The 16,547-nt window shown below is 45.7% G+C and overlaps 1 long non-coding RNA gene and 1 pseudogene across 1 annotated transcript; both read right to left on the reverse strand.

Annotated features, from left to right (window-relative positions):
- Positions 1 to 123: 123 nt before the first annotated feature.
- On the reverse strand, positions 124 to 10,343 carry LOC115182367 (histidine decarboxylase-like; annotated as a pseudogene).
- A 4,328-nt stretch (positions 10,344 to 14,671) lies between these two features.
- On the reverse strand, positions 14,672 to 14,995 carry LOC115182363 (uncharacterized). Its single transcript, XR_003873723.1, has 2 exons — positions 14,867 to 14,995; positions 14,672 to 14,749 (listed from the first exon to the last, which is right to left on the reverse strand). It is a non-coding gene; the product is annotated as an uncharacterized LOC115182363 (long non-coding RNA).
- Positions 14,996 to 16,547: the final 1,552 nt, after the last annotated feature.

Genomic DNA, 16,547 nt, shown 5'->3' on the forward strand with positions numbered 1-16,547 from the left:
GGCACCAAATGGAAGAAAACGGATTGGACCAAGGTGGGACTACCTGAACTTGTACATTAAGAAACATTCATTTTCCATTGCAAAACATGTTGCTACGGTGTGCCTAATGAATATGACCCAGGAGCTAACCTTGGCTACAGTAGAGCAGGAAAGTTAGCGGTATCTACTGTAGTCACAGAGGAACAAGACCAACAGCTGAGTCTCCTACACCCAGAGGAGGACCAGGGATTTGGGGAGATCTGAGCTTTGGGGCGATCTGAAGTCCCCTGACAGGGCAGCACACCTGGTAGCGCCCACACTGCACCCACAGGTGGCAGAAACTGGGCAAGCTGTAGAACTTGGTGAGCTTCCTCAGGACCCGTTTTCCCAGCTGGTTGGAATTGGTTGGAGAAGGCCACTCTGGGATCTGAAAGAGGCCTGAGGGGCTTGGGCCTGAGGAGAGACGCCTGAGCTGGGTGTCATTTAGGGGGGGGATGAGGTCTGGGTCTTTATGTCCAGGCTGCGAGTCCGTGACAGAGCTAGAGAGAGGCTTAGAAAGGGGATCAGTGTTATGACCAAACAGGGGCCCAATGGGGCCAGGTAAGGGCTCACTGCTGCAGCTCAGAGAGCGTACTGTCCTCCTCGGCCTGTTCTCAGACCCAGACTTTTCTTTATCCATCCAGAATGGTGGTGGTGGTCTAAATCCAGTCTTATCACTGTCCAAGCGGAGCTGTGGTTGGACCCTCTGAACTCTGAAGGCAGCAGTACAGGGGATTTCCTCAGGACCGTCTCTGGCTCCTGTCTCTGGGTCCTGGCTGGTCTGGGCCTGGCTGGTCACTAGCTCTCTGAGTCCTGTCTTGGGGCTGGCCTCTAGCTCTTTGGATCCTGTCTCGGGGCTGGTCTGTGTCTGGCCGGCCTCCAGCTCTTTGGATCCTGTCTTGGGGCTGGTCTGTGTCTGGCCAGCCTCCAGCTCTTTGGATCCTGTCTTGGGGCTGGTCTGTGTCGGGCCGGTCTCTTGCTTTTTGGGTGTTTTCAGTGTTTCATCCTCTGTGTCACTGATGGCCTTTTCAATCTCCTTTGGTTTCCTACTCATGAGAGAGGCAGCCAAGCCCTCTGCTGCTGCTGTTGTGTGATTCTCCGAATCACTGTTTGTCTCTGACAGCTTCTCAACAGTTTTTCTGACTGGAGACTGCTGCTCCTCCATTTTACTGACTGCCTGTTTTTCAGCATCCTCGGCCAGAAGGTCGGCGGCCATTTTGCGAATGATGTTCCAGTCCCTGATAATGTCCTCTGAGGTGGTCAGCTGTGACGTCACGGTGAAGCGGATGATGCGTTTCCTATCGATGTCGGCGGGGACAAGGTACATGGTGCCGGACCGCGTCAGTCGCCGTAGCAACTCCTGAGTCAGGGCATTCCCTTCCTGAGAGAGAGGGAGGGTGAGACAGAGAGAGAGGGAGGGGGGGAGAGATGGGGAGACAGAGAGAGGGGGGGAGACAGAGAGAGAGAAGGGGGAGAGAGAGAGATTTGACAGTTGAGAGATACCTGTATTTGGCCCTTTTCTCATTGACGTAAGTTTAAGGAGAGGCAGTGCGACGAGATTTCAATTGACATAATGTGTAAGTAAGCTCTGTATTTATATCCTAAAATAGGCCCATTTATTTGTGTTCTGAGAAAATGTGAACGTGATCAAATTTTAATTTGTATTCAAACTAGAGTTGGGTTCAATACTTAGGCCGGGATTCAACCCAAATCAGTTTGGAGTTGGGTTCAATAGTCAGGCCGGGATTCAACCCAAATCAGGTTGGAGTTGGGTTCAATAGTCAGGCCGGGATTCAACCCAAATCAGGTTGGAGTTGGGTTCAATAGTCAGGCCGGGATTCAACCCAAATCAGGTTGGAGTTGGGTTCAATAGTCAGGCTGGGATTCAATCCAAGTCAGCTTGGAGTTGGGTTCAATACTTAGGCCCGGATCTAATCCAGTCAGGTTGGAGTTGGGTTCAATGCTTAGGCCGGAATTCAAACCATTCAGGTTGGAGACAATGCTGCTTTTAAAGGCAATGTTCCCACGTTAGCAGAGACCTCATTAAAATGCTGCATATGTAGACTCAACCAGAAACAACCTTTAAGTGGAGCATTGTCCAAAGACTGTGATCGGATTGAATCCCAGCCTTAGAGGTGGGTTGGGCAGACCCAGGTTATCCACTTGAAGGAATGATCTCTATCAGTGTTCTGCCCTTCACCTTGAGCAGCATAATAACATACCTGTTACCTCACAGGCTTAAACAGACAATGACTGACCTTTGAACTCCTGGCTGTGATAGCAGTTGACCTCTAAGCTGTACATTGCCATGAACAAGCCCTGTCAATCATTATCCAGCTCAGAGCAACAGACTGAATTCTGACCTATACAGTATGTTCACAGGTGACCATGACATGTAAGAACCAGCTATGTGGACATTGTAGAGACCCATCTCTATACTGTGTTCTGTGTGAGATGGTGAATCCTGTTCAAATGTTCCTCAATGGGAGATGTACAGTATATGATACAACACAACACAACTTTACAATACAATACAACACAATTTTACAACACAATACAACACAACTTTACAATACAACACAACTTTACAATACAACACAACTTTACAATACAATACAACTTTACAACACAACACAACTTTACAATATAACACAACTTTACAACACAACTTTACAACACAATACAACACAACACAACTTTACAATACAACTTTACAACACAACACAACTTTACAATACAACACAACACAACTTTACAACACAACTTTACAATACAACACAACTTTACAAAACAACACAACTTTACAATACAGCACAACACAACTTTACAACACAACACAACTTTACAATACAAGGATAGGCCACATACCTTGAGACAGAAGACCACCAAGCCAAGGTGTCTCTCAGCAGGCATGTCAAAGTTAGGGTCACATCTAACTAGAGACTCCAGTAGCTTAGCCATCTCTACACCCTGAAAACACAAACAGAGGTCAGTCACTGTAATGCAGCATCTCAAATTACAGAGGGAGAAAGAAACAGACAGACAGACAGACAGACAGACAGACAGACAGACAGACAGACAGACAGACAGACAGACAGACAGACAGACAGACAGACTACATACATGTCTGATGTGTCCCTGAAGGTTCTTCAGACCGAAGGAGCGCATCACGAACCACAGCTTCAGAGAGCGGAACCGTCGACTCAGGGGGATCTGCCAATGCTGACAGACACAGTGGATCAGGATCAAGGTTAACATTCAAATCAACGTTAACATCTATAGATTAAGATGCAGATCAGTTTCCAGATCAGTTTCACGATCAAGATCAGTTTCAAGATTTGCATGCTTTCCCGACAGTGGTTAATGTTAGGATTTGGGTACAGCTGATCCTAGGTCTGTGTTTAAAGGCAGAAGTTGGACCAACAATGTTGATGAGTTTATCACAGGAGTATACAAAAGGTAGGTAGTGTGTACCATGAAGTAAATGTTAAAAATAAAGTCTTCAAATTGGTAGGTAGGTATAGAGCGTGGTTCAGTTGGTAGAGTTTGCAATGCCAGGGTTGTGGGTTTGATTCCCACGGGGGACCAGTACGAAGAAAGTAGGAAAATGTATGCACTCACTACTGCAAGTCGCTCTGGATAAGCGCGTCTGCTAAATGACTAAAATGTCAAATGTAGGTAGTTTGTACCATGAAGTCGGTGGCTTGGTCTGAGTTTTCGTGTCTGAGGTAGACAGGGTCGACACTGAAGGTTTGTTGGAGCTTGTACTTGTCCTTCACCCTGTTAGGACCAGCGTAGAAAACATGTTACTATGTCTCTATCCCCAGATTAGTAACACTGTACATGAAGCCTGAAGGGCTTTCCAGACAGGATGCCATGGGGCTGAGCGGAGTTAGCCAAAATAGAGCAGAGTCCTATTTTCTCTGCCTTGGCTGAGTGGCTTTCACGTGCACGAGCAACGGCGATCGCTCTACCTGGATAAAATTCTGCCTCCCGCCTAGCTCCAATAAATGATGAATGGGCAACTCTGCCACCGCTTCGTGTCTGGAAAGCCCTTGAGGGTCGTCATAACTCCTCTCTACCACCCTCTCTCTTTTTAAAAGATTTTACTGCAGTGGGCTAAATCAGGGTCACACAGTGTTTCTTAGTAGTCTTAAACAAATCTACTTTGAAACAAAAGTTTACACCTCACACATGGTTATGGACTTAACAAACAGAAGACCATGTCAGATATAGAGATGAAATGTATTACATTTTGAGTTTACATCCCAATATTACACTTTATATACAGTACAGAAGACTGAACTATAACAAAACCGTTTGACATAGAAACACCAGATTTCCGGCTGTCTTTCTGAAATGTTAATTTATTATTATTAATATTCCACCCATGAGGCCACTAGAGGGCGATTTGGTCATTAGACTGCAGGACAGGATGAAAACCAGGTCTTCCTCCCTCTCTCTCTCTCCCTCTCTCTTCCTTTCTCCCATTCCTCTCTCTCTCCCTCTCTCTCTCCCTCCCATTCCTCTCTCCCTCCCCTTTCTCTCTCCCTCCCTCTCTCCCTCCCCTTTCTCTCTCCCTCCCTCCCCTTCCTCCCTCCCTCCCTCCCCTTCCCTCTCTCTCACCAGAAGGCAGTGCAGTCGAAGTGGACCATCATCCATTTGGAAGGGTTGAATGCGAAGGAGTCAGCGTACTCTATACCCCCCAGAGGTCCTCTCAGCTCAGGGCAGAGGAACGCAGAGCCGGCGTACGCTGCATCCACATGCAGCCACAGACCTTCCTCTGCACCTAGGCCAGGCAGGGGGAGGAATACAAACACGTTTTGCAGAGAATCTGGGGGGCGGTGGGAATCCGAGTGGAACTTGAACCTGCGACCCTTATCTGTATTCATGCAGCGTCTCAGAGTAAGTATAAAGTAGCCTCGCGGGAACCTTGGCTTGTGCGAGCAGGAACGGCTCATAGGAGCAGAGCAACGTCCCCCCGTCCCCCCCGTCTCCCGTCCATTCATGATCAGCGCTGTTACTCTGAGACGCTTTATGACTACGGACCCAGGACGCTGAGATTTTTCTAAGTCATATGTCATACATGTTATGTGTGGTACGTGTTGTATGTCATACGGGTGTGTATAATAATTAGAGGTAGGAGATACAGACGTACACACTGGTCCCAGCTCTGACAGGTCGTCGAAGGCACACACCCCCGTGGTCCCCAGAGTGGCACACAGCTGAAACAAACAAACAAACATGATAATTGGATTGGTTACAACCTATATACCCTACCATGATCTACCATCCCCTAATTTACCCTACCATGACCTACCATCCCCTAATATACCCTACCATGACCTACCATCCCCTAATATATCCTACCATGACCTACCATCCCCTAATATACCCTACCATGACCTACCATCCCCTAATATACCCTACCATGACCTACCACCCCCTAATATACCCTACCACGACCTACCATCCCCTAATATACCCTACCATGACCTACCACCCCTAATATACCCTACCATGACCTACCATCCCCTAATATACCCTACCATGACCTACCACCCCCTAATATACCCTACCACGACCTACCATCCCCTAATATACCCTACCATGACCTACCACCCCTAATATACCCTACCATGACCTACCATCCCCTAATATACCCTACCATGACCTACCACCCCCTAATATACCCTACCATGACCTACCATCCCCTAATAAACCCTACCATGACCTACCACCCCCTAATTTACCCTACCATGACCTACCATCCCCTAATATACCCTACCATGATCTACCGCCCCTAATATATACTACCATGACCTACCATCCCCTAAACAACCCTACCATGACCTACCATCCCCTAAAGACCCTACCATGACCTACCACCCCCTAATATATCCTACCATGACCTACCATCCCCTAATATACCCTACCATGACCTACCACCCCCTAATATACCCTACCATGACCTACCATCCCCTAATATACCTTACCATTACCTACCATGACAGGTACCAGTCCTCTCCTCCTGTCCTCCTGGATGGCCTGTTTCAGAGTGTCTCCTCTCAGGGAGAAGTGGTCGTCTGGAGGGAGGAACCTGATCTTCACCAGAGAGATCAGACCTGCCTTCTCCACTGAGGAGTGAGCCTGATAGAGGCAGAGAGCAGACGGAGAGATGGACAGACAGACGGACAGACAGACAGGCAGATGGATGGACAGACGGACAGACGGACAGACGGACAGACGGACAGACGGACAGACGGACAGACAGACAGAGACAAGCTCTCGTTATGCAGAACTCACTATTTGTGCGCGTGTGTGTGTGCTTTCGTGCATGCGTGCATTTTTGCAAACGTTGCATATGTGCGTGTGTGTGGGTCCCTAACCCATCCCATCATGACCTGGTCTGATGCGTAGGCCACCAGTCTGGAGTTGACCACTGAGTCGTCCAGGTCTCTGTCTGCTGGATCTGTCCTCTTCTCCTGCTGGATCCTGGCCTTCCTGGCAGCCAGCAGAGCTACCAGACTACTCTCACTCACTGTGCTCTGAGAGGAGGGAGGGAGGGAGGGAGGGAGGGAGGGAGGGAGGGAGGGAGGGAGGGAGGGAGGGAGGGAGGGAGGGAGGGAGGGAGGGAGAAAAGCACTACGTTTATGTAAACTGAAACACCTGAGGGATCTTATTTATTGCTCTCTGAGAGGAGTGTAGAGAATGGTATTCCCATTCACCACTAGGTGGTGCTGTGAGAGTACATGTCTCTCTCCAGTAGACAGGCAGGTACATGTCTACCTGCCTATTCCTCCCTCGGTGCTGTCTAGTTGGTACTGTAAAGGTGAGTATGGTCAGGTGTATCCAGGTGTATCTATCCTACCTGAAGTATTCCTCCCCCGGTGCTGTCTAGTTGGCACTGTAAAGGTGAGTATGCTCAGGTGTATCCAGGTGTATCTATCCTACCTGAAGTATTCCTCCCCCGGTGCTGTCTAGTTGGTACTGTAAAGGTGAGTATGGTCAGGTGTATCCAGGTGTATCTATCCTACCTGAAGTATTCCTCCCCCGGTGCTGTCTAGTTGGTACTGTAAAGGTGAGTATGGTCAGGTGTATCCAGGTGTATCTATCCTACCTGAAGTATTCCTCCCCCGGTGCTGTCTAGTTGGTACTGTAAAGGTGAGTATGGTCAGGTGTATCCAGGTGTATCTATCCTACCTGAAGTATTCCTCCCCCGGTGCTGTCTAGTTGGTACTGTAAAGGTGAGTATGGTCAGGTGTATCCAGGTGTATCTATCCTACCTGAAGTATTCCTCCCTCGGTGCTGTCTAGTTGGTACTGTAAAGGTGAGTATGGTCAGGTGTATCCAGGTGTATCTATCCTACCTGAAGTATTCCTCCCCCGGTGCTGTCTAGTTGGTGCTGTAAAGGTGAGTATGGTCAGGTGTATCCAGGTGTATCTATCCCACCTGAAGTATTCCTCCCTCGGTGCTGTCTAGTTGGTACTGTAAAGGTGAGTATGGTCAGGTGTATCCAGGTGTATCTATCCTACCTGAAGTATTCCTCCCTCGGTGCTGTCTAGTTGGTACTGTAAAGGTGAGTATGCTCAGGTGTATCCAGGTGTATCTATCCTACCTGAAGTATTCCTGCCCCGGTGCTGTCTAGTTGGTACTGTAAAGGTGAGTATGGTCAGGTGTTTCCAGGTGTATCTATCCTACCTGAAGTATTCCTCCCCCGGTGCTGTCTAGTTGGTACTGTAAAGGTGAGTATGGTCAGGTGTATCCAGGTGTATCTATCCTACCTGAAGTATTCCTCCCTCGGTGCTGTCTAGTTGGTACTGTAAAGGTGAGTATGGTCAGGTGTATCCAGGTGTATCTATCCTACCTGAAGTATTCCTCCCTCGGTGCTGTCTAGTTGGTACTGTAAAGGTGAGTATGGTCAGGTGTATCCAGGTGTATCTATCCTACCTGAAGTATTCCTCCCCCGGTGCTGTCTGGGTGGTGATGGAGGAAGAAGGTGGGGAGACCAAGGGCTTTACACAACCAGTCCATCACGTTCATCTCCAGCTCTGTACATGCCGGGCTGGAGGCCTGGACCCAACACAACATCATGTTATTCTATCATAAATAATTAATTCATAAATAAATAAATATCACACTACTATAGGATTTCCTGCAGGAGTTTTCTGTAACAGATGATTGTATCCGAAGTTACTTCTAGTTAACCCATGGCTCATGTGGAGAAAAAAAACTCACAAACTTGATGTAACAGTTAATGTGCTGCCAGGAAATATCTTTAAAAAAACATGATATTCAAGTCTTTAAACCAAAACTTTAGTTGGATAATTAAGTGAGTTAATTTTGTGTAGTTCCACACAAAGAGTAAATAAAGTTGGATGTGATAAGATGGTTACCCAGGTGAATCCGATGTTGTTGATGGCATCAGCCAGCATGTCTCCTAACATGGAGGGCCAGGAGGTCAGGGCTGGGTAGTACGCATGCATGTAGGGGCTCTGCCAGTGGACCACCTGACCAACACACACACACAAACACACACGCAGGCACAAGCACACTCCATCATTAGTGCCAGAAAGATACTTTGGGGGACAGAATATCCTTACAACAAGTTACAGTGAACAATTCATGTTTGATCCACATTGGTCCTGGTAATGTCTCATAGTCACTCAGTGAACAATTCATGTTGGAATCACAATGGTCCTGGTAACGTCTCATAGTCACTCAGTGAACAATTCATGTTTGAATCACAATGGTCCTGGTAACGTCTCATAGTCACTCAGTGAACAATTCATGTTTGAATCACAATGGTCCTGGTAACGTCTCATAGTCACTCAGTGAACAATTCATGTTTGAATCACAATGGTCCTGGTAACGTCTCATAGTCACTCGGCAATTGAGGTCCTTGTTATAAACTCAGCAAAAAAAGAAACGTCCTCTCACTGTCAACTGTGTTTATTTTCAGCAAACTTAACATGTGTAAATATTTGTATGAACATAACAAGATTCAACAACTGAAACATAAACTGAACAAGATCCACAGACATGTGACAAACAGAAATGGAATAATGTGTCCCTGAACAAAGGGGGGTCAAAATCAAAAGTAACAGTCAGTATCTGGTGTGGCCACCAGCTGCATCTGGACTGCACCAGATTTGCCAGTTCCTGCTGTGAGATGTTACCCCACTCCTTCACCAAGGCATCTGCAAGTTCCCGGACATTTCTGGGGGGAATGGCCCCAGCCCTCACCCTCCGATCCAACAGGTCCCAGAACAAGCAGTATGGCTGGTTGCATTGTCATACTGAAGGGTCATGTCAAGATGAGCCTGCAGGAAGGGTACCACATGAGGGAGGAGGATGTCTTCCCTGTAACGCACAGCGTTGCGATTGCCTGCAATGACAACAAGCTCAGTCCGATGATGCTGTGACACACCGCCCCAGACCATGACGGACCCTCCACCTCCAAAGGCGACGTTGTTGCCGGTGATGTCTGGTGAGGACCTGCCATACAACAGGCCCACAAGCCCTCAGTCCAGCCTCTCTCAGCCTATTGCGGACAGTCTGAGCACTGATGGGGGTATTGTGCGTTCCTGGTGTAACTCGGGCAGTTGTTGTTGCCATCCTGTACCTGTCCCACAGGTGTGATGTTCGGATGTACCGATCATGTGCAGGTGTTGTTACATGTGGTCTGCCACTGCGAGGACGATCAGCTGTCCGTCCTGTCTCCCTGTTAGCGCTGTCTTAGGCATCTCACAGTACGGACATTGCAATTTATTGCCCTGGCCACATCTGCAATCCTCATGCCCCCTTGCAGCATGCCTAAGGCACGTTCACGCAGATGAGCAGGGACCCTGGGCATCTTTCTTTTGGTGTTTTTCAGTCAGTAGAAAGGCCTCTTTAGTGTCCTAAGTTTTCATAACTGTGACCTTAATTGCCTGTAAGCTGTTAGTGTCTTAACGACTGTTCATGTTCATGTTCATGAATTGTTTATGGTTCATTGAACAAGCATTGGAAATAGTGTTTAAACCCTTTACAATGAAGATCTGTGAAGTTATTTGGATTTTTACGAATTCTCTTTGAAAGACAGGGTCCTGAAAAAGGGATGTTTCTTTTTTTGCTGAGTATATAATGTGTGAACATAACGTACCCCAGGCATGATGACCTTCTCTATGTCCCTGAAGATACAGTCCCAGTCCTCCGGGTCAGTGGGGGCGCTGTCTGGCAGCAGCTCTCTCATATAGCCAGGCTTTACCTCTGGGCCTGGGGTCACCTTCCTCTCTCTGATGGTGGTCAGGTACCTAGTGATGTAATCCACCATCTCTTTACCTGGACGACGGACAACACACAACAGTCAGATTACAGTCAGATTACACAATATTAGATATTATATAGGATATCAATCACAAACAATGTTCAACCACTCTTTGAGATCTATAGAAATAGATGTTTTGGTCTTCTTCAGGGTATAACAAAACAACAGACAGATTACACAATATTAGATAGCATATTATACTGAGCAAAAATATAAACGCAACATGCAAATAATTTCAGCGATTTTACAGTTCATATAAGGACTTTTTTTTTTTAAAGGAAATCAGTTCATTTAAATAAATTCATTAGGCCCTAATCTATGGATTTCACATGACAGGGGCGCAGCCATGGGTGGACCAAGGAGATATCGGCCCACCCATTTGGGAGCCAGGTCCATCTACTGGGAAACCAGGCCCAGCCAATCAGAATATTTTTTTCCCCACAAAAGAGATTTATTACAGTTTTATCAGCTGTTCGGGTGGCTGGTCCCAGACGATCCTGCAGGTGAAGAAGCCGGATGTGGAGGTCCTGGGCTGGCGTGGTTAACGAGGCCGATTGGACGTACTGCCAAATTCTCTAAAACAACGTTGGAGGCGGCTTATGGTAGAGAAATGAACATTCAATTCTCTGGCAACCGCTCTGATGTACATTCCTGTAGTCTGCATGCCATTTGCACGCTCCCTCAAAACCTGACACATCTGTGGCATTGCGTTGTACAGTATGACAAAACTGCATATTTTAGAGTTGCCTTTTATTGTTCCCATCTACCTACCTACAATACCAACTATCTATCTACCTACAACACCAACCATCTACCTGCCTACAATACCAACCATCTACCTACAATAACTACCTACAATACCTACCATCTACCTACCTACAACACCAACCATCTACCTGCCTACAATACCAACCATCTACCTACAATAACTACCTACAATACCTACCATCTACCTACCTACAACACCAACCATCTACCTGCCTACAATACCAACCATCTACCTACAATAACTACCTACAATACCTACCATCTACCTACCTACAATGCCAACCATCTACCTACCTACCTACCTACAATAACTACCTACAATACCAACCATTTACCTACCTACAACACCAACCATCTACCTGCCTACAATACCAACCATCTACCTACAATACCAACCATATACCATACCTACCATCTACCTACCTACAATACAACCATCTACCTACATACCTACCTACCTACAATAACTACCTACAATACCAACCATCTACAACACCAACCATCTACCTACCTACAATACCAACCAACCATCTACCTACCTACAACACCAACCATCTACCTACCTACAATACCAACCATCTACCTGCCTACAATACCAACCATCTTCCTACAATACCAACCATCTACCTACAATACCAACCATCTACCTACAATACCAACCATCTATCTACCTACAACACCAACCATCTACCAACCTACAATACCAACCATCTACCTGCCTACAATACCAACCATCTACCTGCCTACAATACCAACCATCTACCTACCTACAATACCAACCATACATCTACCTACAATACCAACCATCTACCTGTCTACAATACCAACCATCTATCTACCTACAATACCAACCATTTACCTACCTACAACACCAACCATCTACCTGCCTACAATACCAACCATCTACCTACAATACCTACCTACCTACAATAACTACCTACAATACCAACCATCTACAACACCAACCATCTACCTACCTACAATACCAACCAACCATCTACCTACCTACAACACCAACCATCTACCTACCTACAATACCAACCATCTACCTGCCTACAATACCAACCATCTACCTACAATACCAACCATCTACCTACATTACCAACCATCTACCTACAATACCAACCATCTATCTACCTACAACACCAACCATCTACCAACCTACAATACCAACCATCTACCTACCTACAATACCTACCTACAATACCTACCTACAATACCTACCTACAATACCTACCTACAATAACTACCTAAAATACCTACCTACATTAACTACCTACAATAACTACCTACAATAACTACCTACAATAACTACCTACAATACCTACCTACAATACCTACCTACAATACCTACCTACAATACCTACCTACAATACCTACCTACAATACCTACCTACAATACCTACCTACAATACCTACCAACAATCTAAATACATGGTTTTAGCTTTACTCAGCACTATATAGAGAAGAAGCCTTTCTTACCTCTACGATTGTATTCCTCTGCCTGCATCCTTGTAACAATAGAGTTGTCAGCTGAGAGATGTACAGTAGTGTGTTAGATCAGTGTTTCTCTCTGCTGGTGTGGTGTTGTAGATTTAGTTAAGAGACAGAGGTACAGACATATATATACAGGGCCACCGATGGAGACCGCCTTAAAGGTACTGACGTAGACTGACATAGAAACTAATGCTCGTCTCTCTACCTTCCCACCTACAGTTAAATAAACATCAAGGGCTGCATCTCATTTCACAATAGATGTCCTCTCTCCACGTCCCGCTCTCCCCTTCATGGGTCTATCTGTCTGGGATGAATAGGTAAATGTGATGGTCACACACACACACACACACACACACAACACACACACACACACACACACACACACACACACACACACACACACACACACACACAAAGCTGTGTTGAAAGTAAATTAAACTTTCCTTCACTCCTCATTTTCCCTCTATGAACTAAATAAACTAACATGATACACACAAATGGCACCCTTTACCCTATATAGCCCTATAGGCCCTGGTCAAAAGTAGTGCCCTGTAAAGGAGATAGGGCTCCATCTGGAACACAGCCAGGTCTAGGATGTCTTATCATATGCAGGATGTCCTGCAGTATCAAACTATCAAATCAAATTGTATTTGTCACATGTGCCGAATACAACAGATGTAAACCTTACTGTGAAATGCTTACGTACAAGCCCTTAACCCACAATGCAGTTCAAGAAATAGAGTTAAGATATTTACTAAATAAACTAAAGTACATTTTTTAAATAAAAAGTAACAATAAAATTACATAACAATAACGAGGCTATATACGGGGGTACGTACCCAGTCAATGGTCAGGGGGTACACGTTAGTCGAGCTAATTTGTACATGTAGGTAGGGGTAAAGTGACAATGCATAGATAAACAGCGAGTAGCAGCAGTGTAAAAACAAAGTCTGGGTGGCCATAGGATTACAGTTTTTCTCAATTGTTTAAGCACAATTTTGAAAATAGGGCCCGGTTTGTCAAAACACTACACACAATTAGCACAACCCTACACCAAAGTAGCACAACACTTCAGATAATTTGCAAAATTGAACACTTTTGTCAAAACTATACACAACTTCATAAAAACAATATTTTGTTACCATACGAAACACACATTTCATATGACTTCAATCTGCTGTTGCTAACCTAAAACACTTTTAGCAAGTCTAATTGTCAGTGATTAGAGTACTGTAAATGAAGTACACAGAGAAAGTGCAACTATACAAACACTACACGAGACCAATGCTGCAGACTGAGGAAAATATCATTTATTTCTCTCCATATACCCAAATCAGTCAACATGGAGAATCACAACAAAACACGTCCCAGTTTTCATGCTACTACAGTAGTGTGCATAACACTGTTAGCGCGACAAACGTAAAATACTGTATCCAGTACAGGTTACAATTACAGTAAATAACAACAAAATTATCTAAAAAAAAACGGACAATATTGTACAGAAAATACTACAGTAAACATACTATACATTATCTCGTCGTCTAGCTGGATCTGGCCAGAGAATTTCATCAACATCTCAAGCAATATCCTCATTAGCAAGACAACGCGGGAAGAACTGTCTTGAATGTGGAATCCATCCTTGCACAGCTGCGGCGTGGACTTGGTCACAGGCGTCCTCCATGGCCTGAATGAGGGGTACCTGAGCCTGGGGCTGGAGATCGTAAACTTTCCACCGCCATGCAGAGAAAAACTCTTCCATAGGGTTTAGAAACGGAGAGTATGGTGGAAGGTATATTACTGTCAACTGTGGATGGTGTTGAAACCAGTTCTGGACCAAAGCAGAGCGGTGGAATGACACATTGTCCCAGATGACAGTGTATTGCATCTGGTGCATTTCATTACCTGCTGTGACGATGTGGTGCAATCGGTCCAAAAATGCGAGAATGTGAGGTGTGTTGTAAGGGCCCATTTTGGCATGACGGAGGAGAACCCCATGCTGTGAAATGGCAGCGCAAAGAGTGATGTTACCCCCACGATTATAGCCCTGTGGCCAATTATATTTCTGCCTCTCCTTCTTGCTTTTGTGAGGTTGAACCCTGCCTCATCAATATATATGAATTCATGCAGGATTTCCTCAGCATCCATCTGCAAAACTCCCTGAAATACAGTGAAAGACAAGATTGTGTAGTTCAGGATATGTCTAGTATACAGTCAATGTAAAAAAGTAATGTGTGCAGTATGCAACATCACAGTGCTAAAGTGAATAATACAAACCTCCACATACTCATGCCGCAGCCGTTTGACCCTCTCTGAATTCCGCTCAAAAGGCACTCGATAAAGTTGTTTCATTTGAACCTGATGTCTTTTCAGGATGCGTGCCAGTGTTGACTGAGAGACCTGATGGACATTATTGAAAATGGCATGGTCACCGATAATGTTGGCTTGTAGTTCTCTGAGCCTGATAGCATTATTGGCCAAAACCATGTTTATTATCTCTCTCTTGTTCTTGCGTGAATATGGGCCCCCTTCCTCCTTGTCGTTCCCGACCCTCAATCCTATGTAGAGAACAATACATGTAACTTACTGTACAATGTCACAGGAAGGGGTATCACAAGTGCTGATATGGTGCATACAATAAGTGGCTGATTACTGTAACAATAGACAGATCTTCTTTTACCTGTTTTCCTGTTGAAAAGTCCTTATGACAGATGCCACTGTATATCTGCTAAGATTTGGCTGAACTCTCAGTCCAGCCTCCCTCAGCGTCAATCCGTGGTTCACAACATGGTCCACTAGTGTTGCACGAATGTCATTTGATAAGTTTGGTCCTCTTCTTCTTTGTGCACGTTTATCCTCCTGCTTCAGGTCTTCCTCGACCTCTGGCTCGGCCTCTGCCTCTTCCTCTACCTCCTTCTCCTCCTCTGTGTACTCCTCCTCTCACCCTCACTCTTCTTCTGACTCCTTCCATTTTGGTTGAAGGCAGGTGAACTTACCTGCTGCATTTTTATAGTACTTTAACCTGATTGGTGTGTCTACAATTTAGCAATCATGTGTTTGTGCACCCAATGGCTGTGTTTAACAGATTGGCTCATAGGTGTGGTAATTAGACAGTCAGTGCTTTGGAATTGCAAGGAAGTGACATCATGATATACTTCTGTGTCTGATGTATACACGTGTGTGTAGTGTTTTGCAAATCACTGTGTGTAATGTTTTGCAAATAGTGTGAAGCTGACAATGTGCTTACAGTTGTGCAAATCTAGCCTTGTGTTTTGCTCCTTGAGTGTAAGGTTTTGCTAATTGTGGGAAAAGTTCAATTTTAGTGTGTAAGCAATCGTAAAAAACTGTAATTGTTCAGCAGTCTTATAGCTTGGGGTTAGAAGCTGTTATGGAGCTTTTTGGACCTAGACTTGGCACTCCGGTACCACTTGCCGTGCGGTAGCAGAGAGAACAGTCTATGACTTGGGTGACTGGAGTCTTTGACAATTTTTGTGGCCTTCCTCTGACACCGCCTAGTATATACAGTAGGTCCTGGATGTCAGGAAGCTTGGCCCAAGTGATGTATTGGGTCATATTCAATACCCTCTGTAGCGCTTTAAGGTCAGATGCCGAGCAATTGCCATACCAGGCGGTGATGCAACTGGTCAGGATGCTCTCGATGGTGCAGCTGTAGAACTTTTTGAGGATCTGGAGACCTATGCCAAATCTTTTCAGTCTCCTGAGGGGGAAAAGGTGTTGTCGTACCCTCTTCACGACTGTCTTGGTGTGTTTGGACCATGATAGTTTGTTGGCGATGTGGACAGGGAGTACAGGAGGGGACTAAGCATGCACCCCTGATGGGCCCCGGTGTTGAGGATCAGCGTGGCAGATGTGTTGTTGCCTACCCTAACCACCTGGGGGCAGCCCGTCAGGAAGTCCAGGATCCAATTGCAGAGGGAGGTGTTTAGTCCCAGGGTGC

This window comes from Salmo trutta, unplaced genomic scaffold (genome assembly GCF_901001165.1).
Source record: "Salmo trutta unplaced genomic scaffold, fSalTru1.1, whole genome shotgun sequence".
NCBI classification, from domain to species: Eukaryota; Metazoa; Chordata; class Actinopteri; order Salmoniformes; family Salmonidae; genus Salmo; species Salmo trutta.